Source organism: Macaca fascicularis, chromosome X (assembly GCF_037993035.2).
Source record: "Macaca fascicularis isolate 582-1 chromosome X, T2T-MFA8v1.1".
NCBI classification, from domain to species: Eukaryota; Metazoa; Chordata; class Mammalia; order Primates; family Cercopithecidae; genus Macaca; species Macaca fascicularis.
The window spans coordinates 52,877,326-52,892,624 of NC_088395.1; positions in this window are offsets into that span (position 1 = coordinate 52,877,326).

The following is a 15,299-nucleotide window of genomic DNA, read 5'->3' on the forward strand; positions in this document are numbered from 1 at the left end:
TATATATATACAAATATATAATAAAAGACTATATTTTCAAATTATATATATATGTATACATAATCACAGTCACTTAGTGCTCATAGCAACACTGTCAGATGTGTGTTACTAATGTTATCATCTCTTATTATAGAACAGGAAACTGAGACACATTAAGAGACTAAGGAATTTGCCCAAAGTCACCTCGCCAGCAAGAGCAGAGTCAGATTGGTACCCAGGCTGGAGAGGGGTGTACAGACACATGCAATCCGACCCTGACACTCTGGAATGCGCTGCAGTGTGGAATGGTCCTCCAGATCACAAAACAAGTGAAAGTGTCCAGCAGCATTCATGAGATGACATTATCTGCGTGTGGATTGAACATGAGGTCTCTTGAGTGCATTCGATAATACGGGGTGACAAGTCAATAGCAGGAAAGCACAAAGGCAGTCTCTGCTTTCTGTATGTGTTTGCTACCATGGATGTTAGCAGCAACGTCTCTGTCACTGTCATTATGCGAAATAGCTTTGGTAAAATATTAAATAAAACAACAGATGTAGTAAAACACACTACTTATTCTCCAATCTCATAATTTAAAAAAAAAAAAGCATAGAAAAAAAGTCTGGAAGGGAACATGCCACATATGAAGTGTTGTTCTCTAAGTGGGAAACTCTCAGTCATTTTGAAATAACATTCCTTTCACTGTTTTACTTGCGTTTTCTTTGCTATTATTACTCAGCCACTGTTGCCATAATAATTTTTAAGATAGATGTTCTGAAGACTCATTCTTTTAGGTATCTTGAAGATTAGGGGTAAAAGGTGTTTTGATATCCTTATCAGGAGGAAAACCAGTCAGTGATCCTCGGGGGCAGCATTTAAAACAGAAGGAAGGTTTGGGGTAGGGTAGAGAGGGGCAGTGGGGGAGGCAGGGTGGTGTGGATGGAAGGTTAGCTGAAGACCCCAGGCATCCTGAAAAATGCCATAGTCGGTACATGTTGAAAGAAACCAAAACACCCGCATGTTTGTAAGAGGAGGCTGCTGTGCTATCGAGATGGAGATCTTTATGACGTCTCTTTAGACCTTTCCTCTCCTTCAGCTCCAGCAACACAATTGGGTGGCTTTTGGCCCTGGCAAGGCGCTGCTGCTGGTGAGCTGTACTGAGGTCAAGGCCTGGCCCACCTGCAGCATTATCACTTCAGAGAGTGGCCTGGGACACCTATCTTGGTATCTGGAAGCCTACAGTTTCAGATCAGGGAAACGGAGAAAACATATAGTGCAATAGTTAGATTCAAAGCTCCCCCAATGACGCCATCAGTGCAAAGCGAGAGGCATGTATATGTTGTTGTGGTCATTAGTTTGGGATGAGCAGGGTTGGGTTGGGTTGGTCCCTGAAAGAAGAATTGGGGGAGTGAATGCCAATGTGATCTATAACATTACTAGTGCACAAGTGGCTAAGCTTCTGTTTCCTAGGTTTGTTCTATCAGCTAAAATGATGGAGTGCTCCACTACTGTGGTGAGAAGCTTCCCTGGCCTGAGGTGTGTGAAGGAATGACTGTACCTAGTGATGAGCATTCTGAAGATTCGCCAAAAGCTGTGACAAGGGGGCACTGAGCGCATAAATTATATTGCTGCAGTTATTTTCAACATAACACAATACTTCTGATTCAGGGTACAAGACACCAGTATGATGGTATGAAGGTCCCCCGGCCCTTACCACCCACACACCCAGAAAGCTCTTCAGCCCGGCTGTGCCTCATGCCATGGCACCTTCCGGAAGCTTTGAAGCCGACATCGAGATAAAGTTCCAGTGCCCTTCAGCCTCCTAATGCAGGTCAGCGTGGCTGCCCAGAAGCTGCCCACTGATCTGAATCAGTGCCAGGGGAACATGGGTGTGTGTGTAACAGAGAGGGAGGGCGCACCTGACATAGTGAGAGAAATTGACCAGGGCTTGCTCTGTCTTGCTTCTGACCTGAGGAGCTAACTGCCTTTGCTCATTCCCGCACGTAGGCCAAGTGAACTATGGGAGGAATTTAGTGTAGGGTTTAACTTCAAAGCAAGGATGATAATAGTCCCTTTCGGAACCCAGCCCAGAGGAGATGAGAAGGGTGTACACACAAGCGGCAATGTTGTGTGAAAGGTTTATGGGAACACTGTGACCTGACCAAGGACAAAGATGTTTTGCAACCTCCCCCGGCTCCCGTTGACACTTAGATGTCTGTGGTCACCATTCTCCTCCTGACCTCACCCTTTCCTGATTCTCTCTTGCCCAATGTAAAAAGAAGCTTGAGATTCATCCCCCTTAAGATGGATCCACAGGACATTAATCCATCATCGTCTCAGCCTGCTGGCTATCTGAAATAAAGGGGGGGTGCCAGGCACGGTGGCTCACGCCTGTAATCCCAGCACTTTGGGAGGCCCAGGTGGGCGGATCACGAAGTCAGGAGATCGAGACCGTCCTGGCTAACACGGTGAAACCCCGTGTCTACTAAAAATACAAAAAATTAGCTAGGCATGGTGGCGGGCGCCTGTAGTCCCAGCTACTCTGGAGGCTGAGGCAGGAGAATGGCGTGAACCCGGGAGGCGGAGCTTGCAGTGAGCCGAGATGGCGCCACTGCACTCCAGCCTGCAGCCTGGGCGACAGAGCAAGACTCTGTCTCAAAAAAAAAAAAAAAAAAAAGACTTCATTTGTTGAACAGTCATTTGCCAAACCCCAACTATGTTCTAGGTACTGTGCTGAGTGTCTGGGGCATACGATAAAAAAAAAACCCATCCCTGCCCTCGTGGAGTTTATGTCAAATTGTAGGATAATGGTCAATCTACTGATCCCACACATAAAATGCAAAAATTCCTGCCAGACATCAAGTAATATCCTACCACTTCATGTACACTGTAAGACTCTTACAGCTGTATACTTCCATTTCGTTTCTCCCCAGCTTTCTGCTATGGTTGTCTCACATTGTATTTCTACCTATGTCAGAACCCCACAATACATTGTTACTATTTGACAGTCAATTTTCTTTCTTTCTTTTTTTTATTTTAGATGGAGTCTTGCTCTATCGCCAGACTGCAGTGCAGTGGCGCAATCTCAGCTCACTGCAACCTCCGCCTCCCAGGTTCAAGCGATTCCCCTGCCTCAGCCTCCCAAGCAGCTGGGATTACAAGCACGTGCCAACACACTGGCTAATTTTTTGTACTTTAGTAGAGACGGGGTTTCACCACGTTGCCAATATGGTCTCAATCTCCTGACGTGATCCACCCGCCTTGTCCTCCCAAAGTACTGGGATTACAGGCGTGAACCACCCCACCTGGGCCAATTTTCTTTTAAAGAGATTAGCTACAAGAAAAAAATCTCGACTGAGCATGATGACTCATACCTGTAATCTCAACACTTTGGGAGGCTGAGGCAGGAGGATTGCTTGAGCCCAGAGGTTTGAGAGAAGCCTGGGCAACATAGGGAGACCTTTTTTCTAAACGAGAAAATTAAATTTTTTTTTTAATCGGCCGTTCACTTCTGTAATCCCAGCACTTTGGGAGGCCGAGGCGGGTGGATTGCCTGAGCTCAGGAGTTCATGACCAGGCTGGGCAACATGGTGAACCCCGTCTCTACTAAAATACAAAAAAATTCGCCAGGCGTGGAGGCGTGCGCCTATAGTCACAGTTACTCAGTAGGCTAAGGCAGGAGAATCCCTTGAAACCGGAAGGCAGAGGTTGCAGTGAGCCGAGATCGTGCCACTGCACTCCAGCTTGGGCGACAGAGGGAAACTCCATCTCCAAAAAAAAAATCATGTACTTTCCCACAATTGTTCCATGTCCAGCACTGTGAAGTTCTGTGTGTAGATCCAAATTTCCTTCTATTTTCCTTCTGAACCAAGAACTTCCTTTAACATGTTTTGTAGGACAAATCTGTTGACAATGACTTTTCTCCCCACTTTTGTTTGTTTACCTGTTTGTATAAACATGTTTATGTCACCTTCATTTAAAAAAACTGTGCTGATTAGAAAGTTCTGGGTTGCACAGATTCGATGAGAAGTCTGATGGATGACTTTAAATTTGTTCCTCTGTATGTAGTGTGTCTTCTTTTCTTTTCTTTTTCTGCCAGGGCATTGGTGTTGGGGTTTGAATCAATCTTTTCAGTAGCTGAACTGGCCTTCAGTTGTGTTGTTGCTGTAGTTCTTTTCAATATAACACAATACTTCAGATTCAGGGTACAAGATACCAGCATGCAAAAATCAATTGTATTTCTTCTTTGTTTTTGTTTTATAAATTGGCATAATTGTACATATATATATACATATATAAGTAGTGATATTTTCATACATATAATGTATAGTGATCAAAGCAGAGTAATTAGCATATGGATTGTCTCAAACGTTCATCATTTCTTTGTGTTGGGAATATTCAATGTCCTCCTAGCTATTTGAAACTATACAATATATTATTTGTTTAACTTTTCTAGACAGAGTCTTGCTCTGTCACCCAGGTTGGAGTGCAGTGGTGCAATCTCAGTTCACTGCAACCTCCACTTCCCAGGCTCTAGCAATTCTCCTGTCTCAGACTCCTGAGTAGCTGGGATCACAGGCAACCGCCACCACGCCTGGCTAATTTTTGTATTTTTAGTAGAGACAGTGTTTTACCATGTTGACCAGGCTGGTCTCAAACTCCTGACCTCAGATGATCCGCCCACCTCAGTCTCCCAAAGTGCGGGGATTACAGGTGTGAGCCGCCACGCCTGGCCTATATAATATATTATTGTTAATTATAGTCATCCTACAATGCTGTGGAACACTGTAACTTCTCCTATCAAGCTGTAATTTTGTATCCTTTAACAAATCTCTCCCTATCCCCACCACCCCTTACCCTTTCCAGCCTCTAGTATCCTCTGTTCTACTTTTTATTGCTATGAGATTAGCATTTTTTAGCTTCCACATATGAGTGACAGCATGTGGTGTTTAAGATCCTTTGAAAGGGAGTGAAGCAGAGGCAGCTAAATTGGAGGCTGAAGCAGCTGGTCGTGCTGTGCTGAGGCTCCGTGGCAGAGACCAAGAGCTGACGCTCAGGTCTGTTCCTGGCTTATTTCACTTAACATAAAGTCCTCCACTTCCACCCAGGATTGCTGAGAATGACGGAATTTCATTCTTTTTTAGGGCTGAAAAGTATTGCATTGTATACGTGTACCACATTTTCTTCATCCATTCATCTAGACTGATTCCATAGTGTGGCTATTGTGCATAGTGCTGTAATCAATGTGGGAGTGCAGACGTCTGTTTGATATGCTGATTTCCTTTCCCTTGAATAAATGCCCAGTAGTGGGATTGCTGGATCATATGGTGGTTCTATTGTAGTTTTTGAGGAACCTCCCTTTTGTTCTCCATGGTGTCTCTACTAGTTTAAATTCTCACCAATAGGGTATGACAGTTCCTTTTTCTCTGCATCCTTGCCAGTGTTTGTTATTTTTTGTCTTTTTGAGAATAGGCATTCTAGCCGGGTGAGATTGCCAGCATTTGTTTGTTTGTTTTGTCTTTTTGATAACAGGTATTGTAACTGTGTGAGATGATAACTCATTGTGGTTTTACTATTATTTCTTTTCTTTTCTGGAGACAGGGCCTCACTATGTCACCCAGGCTGTCTTGAAGTCCTGAGCTCAAGCATTCCTCCTCCCTTGGCTTCCTAAGTAGCTGGGACTACAGGCCTACTCCATCTCAGCCAGCTCACATTGTGGTTTTGATTTGTATTTCCCTGATGATTAGTGATGCTGAGCATTTTCTCATACATTTTTTGGCCATTTGTAGGTCTTCCGTTGAGAAATATCTATTCTGATCATTTCCTTATTTGAGCTTGGATGATTTTTGTTGTTGTAGAGATGTTCAACTTCTTTGTATATCCTGGATATTAATACCCTGTCTAATGAATAGTTTGTAAATCTTTTCAATCTTTTGTAAATCAATCTTTAGTAAATAAGTAAATACGAGATTTTTTTAATTTAATTTTTTTTTTTTTTTTGATTCAGGGTCTTGCTCTGTCACACAGGTTGGAATGTGATGGCACAATCAAGGCTCACTGCAGCCTCAACCTCCCGGGCCCAAATCTTCCTCCCACCTCAGCCTCCTGAGTACCTGGGACTCCAGGTGCTTACAACCCTTCCCAGCTCATTTTTTTATTATTATAATACTTTAAGTTCTAGGGTACATGTGCACAACATGCAGGTTTGTTACATATGTATACATGTGCCATGTTGGTGTGCTGCACCCATTAACTCATCATTTACATTAGGTATATCTCCTAATGCTATCCCTCCCCCCTACCCCCTCTCCCCAACCCACGACAGGCCCCAGTGTGTGATGTTCCCCCTCCTGTGTCCAAGTGATCTCATTGTTCAATTCCCACCTATAAGTGAGAACATGCAGCATTTGGTTTTCTGTTCTTGCAACAGTTTGCTGAGAATGATGGTTTCCAGCGCCCAGCTCATTTTTAATTTTTTATGTAGAGACAGGGTCTCGCTATGTTGCCCAGACTGGTCTTGAACTCCTGGCCTCAACTGATCCTCCCACTTCAGCCTTTGAGAAGCTGGGATTACAGGAGTAAGCCATTGTGCCCAGCCTAAATATGGGATTTTAGGCATTAAGCAGGGACAAGTGTTTGGGTGAGCGTAGCTAAGGAGCTGGGTTCTTCAGTCAAAGAGCATCCCACCAGGCACTGATTAAACCTGGACTGTGTTCAGAGCGCTGGAGGAAATGCTGGAGATGCCACACTGGAGTCCTGTGGTCCTGCGGGAGTGCACGTCCACCAGGGAATCAGAGGTGGGCCACTGAGTGTGTCTGCCAGGAGGATGAAGCCCACTGGCCAGGCCCACCTGGGCCTCAGTCACCGAATTCCACAGCCTTACAGCTGTTTTCATCCATGAGCAAATAGCCCTGCCCTAGGATTGGCCTAGAGGAGATGGGGCAGGAGATAACTGTGCTCCTTCCGTTTGCACAAAGCCCGCAGCAAGCGTGGATACCCTCATGTCCTGTCTCCTGTAAAGCAGAATCAGGCATTGAGAGGAGGGGGATGGGTCTCTTGGGGCATAGGAAGGATGGTTGGTGGGGGGATAGCAGCGCCCCTGAGCGTCAGCTCTTGGTCTGTGCCACGGAGCCTCAGCACAGCACGGCCAGCTGCTTCAGCCTCCACTTTAGCTGCCTCTGCTTCATTCCCTTTCAAAGGATCTGCAGGTGTCCTGTTCAGGGTCACAGAGGGCAGAGAGAAGCCAGGTGGCCACCGTGCCTCCTGAGTGCACTTGCCCAGGAGGCTGAAGCAGAGTTGCTCAGGGCGGATGAAGAGGGTATGGACAAGCAGTCCCAGGGCTGGGGGAAGCTTCCAGCACTTTTGTAAGCAGCACAGGCTCATGCTCTTATTCCACCGGGGCACAGACACCCCTTCTCCACACCGGGACAGCAGCACCTCAGGAGAAGGGCAGTTGGGGCCTTAGGGGCACAGGGTTCCACCTCATGATGGCATGAACCCTCCAAACCTAGAATGGATCCCCATTTTGATGGGTAAAGGGCTCTGCTGTGTGTCTGGGCCAGCTCCTGTCCTCCTGGGTGTGGCCTAGGCCCAGAAACAGCCTCTGAGGGCAGAAACCGAGGTCTCCCTTCACCTGGAAAACAAGAAGTTACTCGGCTGCCTTGGCCCGGGTCCTAAGATGGAGGCTGCCTCCATGAGGACAGAAACTGTCCAGAAATGCTCTCCCTAATCCTCAAGCCCTCCCCGACCTCATTGCTCCCTTTGACTCTGTCTGTCTCTGTCTCCCTCTGTCTCTGTGTCTGCCTCATGAGCCTGGGTGATCTCTGCTGTGACTGCATCTGACACGTGTCCTGTACCAAGTGACTTTTTAGGTGTCTCCAGTGCAAGATGTCATTCTGCTGAGCTCTTTCAGGCTCTGGGCCCAGATTCTGAGGTCTCTGACCAATTTGGAGGGTAGTGTTCCAGGTCGGCAGGTCTCTGAGCTGTGGAGGGCTTGTGTCCGGAGTGACAGTCCTCTGGGCTGGTTAGGGTTCTCTCCCAGTGTGTGAGGTGTCTGATCTGCTTTAGGTATTGTGTCTAGAATGTAAGGCGTGGGAGCATTTCTGATTTCAGGAAGTAGGGTTTGAGCTCTCCTGAGTGTCTGTCAATGATGGGACAAAATAGCGCCCCCTGGGGCTCCATATCCTAGGTTGTGAGAACACTGAGGTTATTCCAAACTCACAAAAGGTGTCTGATCCTTTTGGGGTCCTGCGTCCTGAGTGTGTCCTCCCTACCTGGTTATGAGTCCGCACTACAGGGGTTGAGGCTGCTGACATGTTGAGGAATTGCTGTGTCTCAGGTTGTAAAGTCTGTGCTGTGTGGGAATGGTGTGTCCCACGCTCTGAGGTCTCCTAGGTGTCTGTTACAGGGAACATTGTGCCCAAGGCCTCTGTGTTCCCTGTCCTGGTCCCCTCAACTATTTCTGTGTCCGCATCTCAGGGTGTGCACACTACGGTTTTGTGGGCTTCTGGGTCCAGGGTGTGAGGTGTGAGGTAATCGGGTTTCTACATCACAGGTTCTAAAGTTGCTCACATGCACGTGGGTCTGAATTTTAGAATCTGACGTCTCTAAGCAGGTTGAGTGTCTGTGTCCTCCTTCACTGAGTTCTCGGAGGGGTCTGAGTTCTGCGAACTGTTCAGTGTTGTGTGTCCAGGGTTGAGGTCTCTGAGCTGCTCGATCCTGGGTTGTTATCTGGGTTTTCTATGTCGTTGGGGTCTCTTGGGCTTTGTGACCCACCCTGTGAGGTCCCTGGGTATCTGAGTGTGTCCAGGGTAGGATGTTTCAGAGCTGGTAGGAGATGTATGTTTTGGAGGGAGGCCTGGTCTGTCTTTGGTTCTGTGTTCCAGGGATTGAAACATCTAAGCTGTTTGGGAGATCATCTCCAGCATGAGAGACACTGTCACACAGCAAAGTTCAGACATGAGATGTTCGTGGCCTTCTCCTGATATTTGGGTCTCACCCTGTACAGTCAGTGAGAGGTTGTCTCGAGTTGACTTTCTCAGACTCGTCCACTCCAGCCTGCCACAGCCAGGCTTACTTATCTAGACCCCTGAGTTTACACGGCCAGCTTCCTTCACAGCCACCCCTGGGGTTGGAGTCATGCGACTGCTTTGAGAGTCACAGGTCCCCATCAGCACCACTTGTGGAGATCTCACTGTGGGGAGGAGTTTCTTCTGTGTCTCTGACAAAAGACACAGAGCAGGGACCCTCTCTCTCGGGGATGAACAGGACCTGCCCATGTGTTCCTGGGTCATGTAGTCTGTCTCCTGCTAGATGTCACTGACACCCAGAAAATAACCTGGACACAATGTCCCTCTTGCAGCTCTCCAGAACACATGCGTCAAACCCGAGATCCGCTGTGCCCTGGTGGGATTGCAAGAGCCTCTAGCTGTTTGGATCTTTTTTCCAGAGCTTAACTTCACCTTTACATGATGAGGATCTACAGAATGGCATCTCAGCCCTTTCCTGCAAACACACAGAGCTTCTGAATGCAGAATTCGGGGCTAGGGAAGGGAGGGGATGCTGGTAGAAGCCATCTGTGGCCAGGAGGAGGCGTGGGCCTGAGACCGTCTCAGCTGGAATGTAGGAGTAATGGGCACAGACCATTCAAGAGAAATGTGTGTTGTGCTGAAGAAAGTAGAAACTACCCCCAGAATGTCCCCTCTGTCTCTAAGACATGCATGGTTTAATTCTGTTATTTTGTGAGGCTCTTTGCACCATGACGCAAGGATGCATAGAGGGCTCCGTCACACGGGGGAGAATGAGACCCTGAATGGTCTCACTGTCTAGTGGGGGAGGCAGATGTGTTCCTTCAGGCAATAAATATGTAAGAAGGTTTTCTACGTGCCAGGCACTTCTTGAGGTGTGGGGATACCTCAGGGAATCAAATCAACAGAAATCCCTGCCCTGGATCTGACATTCCCCAAAGAAGACGTGGTAGGTGGCAGACAGCAAACCCTCCACAAGGGAATCTAGGAAATGTTACAAGTTATGAACCAAAACGTACCCAACCCAAGACAGGTCTCAATCAATTTAGAAGTTTATTTTGCTAAGGTTAAGGACGTGCCCCTGACACAACCTCAGGAGGTCCTGACGAAACATCCCCAAGGTCGTCAGGGTACAGCTTCGGTTTATACACTTTAGGGAGACATAAGACATCAATCAATGCATGTACGACGTACACTGGTTCATTCTGAAAAGGCGGGACAACTACAAGTTGGTGGGCGTGGGGGGGTGGGGTCTTACAGGTCATAAGTGGATTCAAAGATTTTCTGATTGGCAATTGCTTGAGTTTATCTAAAGACCTCCAATCCATAGGAGGGAGTGTCTGGGTTAAGATCAGGGGTTTTGGAGACCAAGGTTCTTATTATGCCAATGAAGTCCCGAGGTAGCAGGCTTCAGAGGGAATAGACTGTAAATGTTTCTTATCAGACCTTAAAAGTTGCTGGACTCTTAGCTAATTCTCTCCTAGACCAGGAAAAAGACTTGGAAAGGGAAAGGGATTCTCTACAGAATGTAGACTTCCTCACAAGAGGTGGCTTTGTAGGCCTATTTCAAAATGTATCAAAGAAATATATTGTTGGGTGAAATATTTTGACTTCTTTCAGGGCCTATTTGTCATGTGATGCTATACTAGTCAGGCTGGAACTTGGTGTCTTATTGCCACAGTCTTAAGATCTCTGCCTTAACATAAATGCTGGTCAGTTGTGCCTGAATTCCATAGGGAGAAGCGTGTAATGACACAAGTCTGACCCACCCTTCCCATCATGGCCTGAACTACTTTTTCAGGCTAACTTTGGAGTAGCTTTGGCCAAGAGGGTCCATTCAGATGATTGGGGAGTGGGGCTTAGAATTTTATTTTTAGTTTACAAAGGTGATGGGGGCTGTGATAAAAAAGAAAAAATATACACATCGTGGTACAGGGACTGTGAATTGGGGGAGGAACTTGATTAGCTGCAGGTAAATTATGACACAGAGTGACCAGGGTAGGCTGGGTTGAGAAGGTGACAATTTGACAGAGATGTGAAGGGGGAGGAGTCAGTCAAGCAGATTATCTGTGGTGAAGGCCTTCCAGACAGAAGCGACAGTTGGAAAAAAAAAAGTCAGAGGCCAAGTTGGCCCAACATAGCACAGACGCCACAAGGACACTAGCGCACCAGCAGGAAGCTGAACAGAAGGCTAGAGGTGCCACGGTGACAGGGACAGGATCCTGTCAGGCCAGGTAATCTTCTGCTCTGCCAGTAACACGGAAAGGGACAATGAAGGGCCACAGATGCCGAAAGCATGTCTGTGCAGCCTGCAGAGTTCAGGCGACGGAGGGACCCAGGCAGGAGCAGTCAGAACCAGGAGGGCTTAGGCAACGAGATACGACAGGCAAGGGCACTGGTGTAGCCCACCCGGACTTGACAGACGCGTTCATCCAGGTGTTCATGTCTTTGTCACCAGGGATATCTGTGTTGCAGCCACAGAACCACATACTCGATTAGGCTGCCTGAACCCAATCAATAGTCGTTTTTCCCTACAGACCCTGGGGGAGGCCCACATGCACTTGCCCTAGGGTACTATGAGAGTTTGGTGAACCCATCACTGCAGTCCCACTGGGAGGCCACAGCCGAGCCTGATGGAGTAACACACTGGCCAAGACATATTTAAAAATTCTGGCAGGGTGCGGTGGCTCACGCCTGTAATCCCAGGACTTTGGGAGGGCAAATCACTTGACGTCAGGAGTTCAAGAACAGCCTGGCCAATATGGTGAAGCCTTGTCTCTACTAAAAATACAAAAAAAAAAAAAAAAATCCCGGGTGCAGTGACGCACGCCTGTAATCCCAGCTACTTGGGTGGCTGAGGCAGGAGAATCACTTGATCCCAGGAGGTGGAGGATGCAGTCAGCTGAGACTGTGTCACTGCATTCCAGCCTAGGTGACAGAGCTAGTCTCTATCCCAAATAAATAAATAATTTTGTAGCCTCTTTTACTAGGAGTTCCAGAATTAAGGAAGAGAGGAAAGTTACAACCCTCCTCCCTGACTCCAGGGGAAGAGAATCTCATTGCACAGATGTCCTCTGTTCACTCGATTCTCCTGGAGCATTTCTAATGCACACAGAGCTGCTACCATCATAACCACTACTAACCAAGTACCCTGGGTGAAATTCCTTTATTAACCAAATAAACTCGTTCTGAGTGCTGACCGGACACTCTGGGGACAGGGGGATGCTTTTCCACCCTTGCTGGCAGATGACCCCCACACTGGGGTGGGGATGGTAAGGAGAGTCATGGCAGAATTCAACCCACAGTCCCCTAGGAGCACACAGGAGAGCTCCCCACCCTCACCTGAGGGATGTGTGTGCGCAAGGGTTGGGTCAGGACAGACTCTTCAGCAAGAGGGGAGGTTTTGCGGCAGGCACTTTGATTCTGCACAGCTTACAGTCCAGAGAGCCGAAGAACAGGAGGAACCAGATTCCCATTCTCAGCCTGTTGATTTCCACACCACATTTGGAGTCTGATCAACTCCACAGCTGTGCTGCAGCCACTAACGCTGCCTCTGCTCTGTTTGCCTCTAGATTCTTATCTGTTAAATAAAGTGAGGCTGACGGAGACGTAATTTAGGGCAGGGGTGGATTGCAAGTGTCTCTGTGATAGGGCAAAGCGCCTCCTGGGGGAGAGCTAGAAGCTAAACTCGACTGGTAGCTGTGAGGCAACGGACTCCAGGGCAGCTCCTGTGGACTGTGTTAGAGCTTTTCAGGGTGGCTTTGCCCTGCCAGGGGCCTGGATCTCACAGGTGGACATGGTGTTGGGACCAGGCTGACTGTCCCATCACGGAATAATATCTGCAGCTCAGCAAGGGGAGCATAAGCAAAGTACGTTGTCGTGAGTTTAAAGATGCCTGGCTTTGGAGTCTGACAGAGCCCGCATGTGAGTCCCAGATCCAGCCTTTTCTGCCTCAGTGCCCTGACCTCTTTCAGCTTGGTTCCTTATCTGTAGATGGGAGTTTAATACTTACCTCTCTGGGTCTTTGGGAAATCAACACTGTACGTGAGTAGCACACAGTAGGTCCTCAACAGCCAGGCTCCAGGAAGAGCCATTCACACTGTGCCATGTTAGGGGTACATCAGTGTGCAGGCCAGCGTGCTGGGACAGTGGGAGTCCAGTCTACCCTCCAGCCAGGCTTGGGGCTTGGGCTGATGGTGGCAGGACCAGTGCCATTCCCACCTTTTCTCTTTCATTGTCCACATGTCCAAAGTAGATGCTCCCGTTCATAATCAGGTATTCCCATGCTGGGAATCGAAATAACATGCTGTAGTGAACAAAGTTAATCCTCACATGCCACTCTGTGGCAAGAAGAACCAGATGTGAGGCAGGTCCTCAGCCTGCATCCCTTCATACCAAACCTGGGGCCACAATTCCAACTTCCATATTCACACATAACGATGAGTCCATAGAAATAAAGGGGAGATCTATGTTGTGTATCTTTAATTTTTTTCGTTTTATTGTATATATTTGAAGTATAAAACATGCTGCTATACACACACAGTGAAGGTTGCTATAGTCAGGCAAATGAACCTGTCACCTTCCTCAGTTACCTTCCTGCATCCTATTTTTGCAAGTAAACTTTTCCCAAAAACCCTACTCTCATGTGACATTCCAGTTGGTTGGCCCATTGGGGGAATTTTCATGAATCCCCATCATGTACTATTCAGTAAAAATATCGAACCCACTAAGCGTGCCTTTTCATCCAGTTGCTCCCTAGGTGAAGTAGAATTTGCTCTCCTTCACTTGATAGCTGAAGGCAAGGAGGAATCAGGCAGAGGGGGAGGGAGCAAGTGCAGGCCAGACAGAGGGAAGGGCGGGTGTGAGGCGGTGGACAGAGAGAGCAAGAGAATGAGTGCGCATGCTAGACAGTACACAAGCATTGGTCGACTGATGAACAGAAAGAGGTTTAGAATGTGGAATACTGACTGATGAACGGAAAGAGGTCTAGAATGTGGAATACTGAGGGTGGGTGCAGCAGGAGGAGGGGTCTGCTACGGAGGATGCATTTGCGGGTAGCCGGGGCCTGATGTCCCTAGTCCAGGAGGCTGGACTTTATCCTAAGGGCAGCAGGCAGCCCTGGTAGAGTTTGAAAAGGTTTGACATGACCAGATAAGGAGTTAAGAAAGTTGCCTCACACACTGGCACTGAGAATGCGTGGGAAGGGGTCAAGACTGGTGGCAAGAGGATGAGCTATGATTTGTTGGTGGTATATACCCAAAGGATTATAAATCATTCTACTATAATGACACATGCACACGTATGTTTACTGCAGCACTATTTATAATAGCAAAGACTGGGAACCAACCCAAATGTCCATCAATGATAGACTGGATAAAGAAAATGTGCCACATATACACCATGGAATACTATGCAGCCATAAAAAAGAATGAGTTCACGTTCATTCTCAGCAAACTAACACAGGAACAGAAAATCAAACACCACATGTTCTCACTCATAAGTGGGAGTTGAATAATGAGAACACATGGACACAGGGAGGGGAACATCACACAGCAGGGCCTATCAGGGGGTAGCGGGGGCAAGAGGAGGGAGAGCATTATAACAAATACCTAATGCATGTGGGGCTTAAAACCTACATGATGGGTTGATGGGTGCAGCAAACTACCATGGCACAAGTATACCTATGTAACAAACCTGCACGTTCTGCAAGTGTATCCCAGAACTTTAAGTATAATAAATAAATTTTTTTTTAAAAGTTTAAAAAAAAAAAAAAAGATCTCACTTAGAAAGACCCGGGAGGTCGAACTGGCCAGGCTTAGTCACTGTGGGGGTGGTGAGAGACAGGCAGCAATCAAGGATGGCTTTCAAGATCTTTGGCCCAAGCTGCTGGGTGGAACGTGGTGCCTGTCACTGAGTCCGGCAGCACAGGAGGAGGGGCAGGCATGCCGAGAGTGGGGATGGGTGGGTTCATTTTGGGACATGCTGAGTAGTACTTGCTATGGGACTCAGCAACTTATAACTTGAATGACTTTGTGCCTACTGTGCCTCATCTCTAATAGGAGATGATCTAATCCCTTTGTGCCTACCGTGCCTCATCTGTAATAGGAGAATAAGAATAATTAGAAAAAATGACTAATTTGTTTCATTCGTTGAGTCTAGGAGACAGTTCTTTTATACCGCAGAGTGGTATTTTCTTGTCAGGTCCTCCCAGGTAAAATGGGAATGTCTCAACTTGCCCATACAGTGGCTTGATTTTTATCTATCTGCTTTGGGTATCACCACCATTCAGCATGT